Genomic DNA, 2,136 nt, shown 5'->3' with positions numbered 1-2,136 from the left:
GATGCCGGGGCGTGGGGGAGGGGGAGGGTCAGCAGCTGGTCAAGTCTCTCCAGGTGACGCCATCATGCAGTCACGGAGGTAGGGACGCTGAGGCCCCGCGTGCACACAGCCCCACACTTACCTGCCTTGGTTTCCCCAATAGCCCCCTCACTTGAATGAAGACTTCCCAGGGCACAGGAGTGGGAAAGCCAGTCTCACACAAGGAAAGTTGTTCTCAAGCACGCCCAAGCACCCCCTTTCCTGGTCTCACCCTCACCCAAGAAAGATGAGGAATATCAGACAAGAGAGAAGCTGATTTATTCCATGGTTAAGGTCTTGCCACCTGAAGACTCCCAGAGTCCTCCCCTTCAGGACAAGGAAGGAGGATCCTTGTTGTAAGCACCCCTCGGCTCAGGGCCCCCCAGTACATACCCACCCAGGGCCAGGCTACACAACCCCACCCCCATCTCAGGGCATCCCTCCTCCCCCAGCCAGAAAGGATGGGTGACCAGGCAGGACATGCCTAACCAGCGTGGGCCTCGGCCTCAGCTTCCCACTCACAGCCCAGCTGCGGGGAGGAACTGTCCTGGCCCGGCCACACGAATCCAGGGATGGGACTGAAGGCACAGAGGAAAAGGCTGGGCCTAGGCGCCCGCAGGCCCTGGGCAGGGGGTGCTCAGGCACTGGCAGCTTTGGCCCCCTTCTCACTCTCCGGGGGGCCCTCAGCCTTGCTCGCCAAGCTGTAGTAGTAGGTCCGCATGCGCTGCTCCACAGTCAGGAAGTCCGGACGGTCCTCCCACCTGTGGGGGTGGGGCAGACCCAGGCCACTGACCACCAGCCCGAACCCAAGTCCAGCTGGAGGTGGGCATTCAAGGGGCTCAGAAAATCCTGGGGCGTCGAGGTGGTACTGGGTAATAGAGGGGTCTTTAAGGTGTGAGACCAGGAATTTGGGGTTGCCTGATAGAAAGGCTGCAGACACACAGGATGTTGGGTGTTAACTAGTAAAGACTTATTAATTGAATCCACTGAGTGTTCGGCAGACAACTATTGACCGTAGGGAGCTGGGCTATCGAATGCTGGTGTACTGAGCATGTGACGTGCCCGGGGTCGGGGCATATGGGGCTAGGGTGGACTTATATGGGTGCAAGTATGCTGCCCATGACGGAACAGAAGGCTGGGGTACTGAGGGGGTTGGCTGGTGAGTGCTGGGCACCAATGGTGCTGTGTGGAGTGTCCAGGCTCTGTGTTGGGTGTTGGTGTCTCGGTGTTTCCTGTGGAGGTGGGTTAACCTGTTTGACCGGAAGGCTGACCATTTGCTATTTTTATCATAAAGAGGGGTGTCTGTTTATTGGATTGCCTGGGTGTCTGCGCATCAGTGTCACAGGTGTTGGCCAGTGGAGCAATGGATGCTGGGGGCGAGGAATGCACAGGTGCTGGAATGTACACGCGTTGCATGATCAGTGTAGGGTGACCACTTGTTTGGATCCGTGCTGCCTGTTGTCGGATGGGAAATTGGGATATTGACGGTATTCGGAGTTGGGTTGTTCAAGTGTTAGGCTTCGACCAGACAGAGCGAGGTGTGGAAATACTGTTTGCGTACTTCAGTGGTGACCTATCTGGCTGGTGGGGGCTGACAAGTTAGATGCTAGAACATGATCCCGTGCCTGAGAACTGGTACCACAGGGGGTAACAGAGGGGTGACTTGGAGCTCTGGGGGACCAGAGTGCTGAATGCTGGCTGGTGGAGCCTGGGGCTTAGGTGCTAGGGCCCTGGTGTCCACAGATGGGGGCAGTGTAGGGTGCTGGAGAGGTGAGCACAGAGGCGGAGCACCTGCGTGTTGGAAAGGCAGCGAGTCTCTGGGTGGATGACACCCCACAGTTTTGTTGGACCGAGTGACTGGGCCCCAGGACCTCTGCCCAGGCCCAGGGTCCGGTCAGCCCGCTCCTCCCGCCCGCACTCACTTGTAGATCCAGCAGTCGCTCATGAGCGCGTACATTTCAGCCGGACAGTCTGGCGGGCACTCCATCCGCTTGCCCTGCTCGATGAAGGCCATGACCTCGGGCCCCTTCATCTTCTGCTCAAGCAGAGCCAAGTGCACGCGTGAGTAACAGGGCCCCTCTGGCCTTCGACCCAGCCCTTCGCACCCGGCCCTCCTCC

The 2,136-nt window shown here is 58.8% G+C and overlaps 1 long non-coding RNA gene across 1 annotated transcript; it reads right to left on the bottom strand.

The window, feature by feature from the left end:
- Positions 1-280: 280 nt before the first annotated feature.
- LOC106698658 lies at positions 281-2,055 on the bottom strand. Its single transcript, XR_001350031.2, has 2 exons — positions 1,941-2,055; positions 281-779 (listed from the first exon to the last, which is right to left on the bottom strand). It is a non-coding gene; the product is annotated as an uncharacterized LOC106698658 (long non-coding RNA).
- Positions 2,056-2,136: the final 81 nt, after the last annotated feature.

The sequence above is a fragment of the Myotis lucifugus genome, unplaced genomic scaffold (assembly GCF_000147115.1).
Source record: "Myotis lucifugus unplaced genomic scaffold, Myoluc2.0 scaffold_210, whole genome shotgun sequence".
NCBI classification, from domain to species: Eukaryota; Metazoa; Chordata; class Mammalia; order Chiroptera; family Vespertilionidae; genus Myotis; species Myotis lucifugus.
The sequence above is the reverse complement of the archived record's forward strand: the minus strand, read 5'-3'. Positions and strand labels throughout refer to the sequence as shown.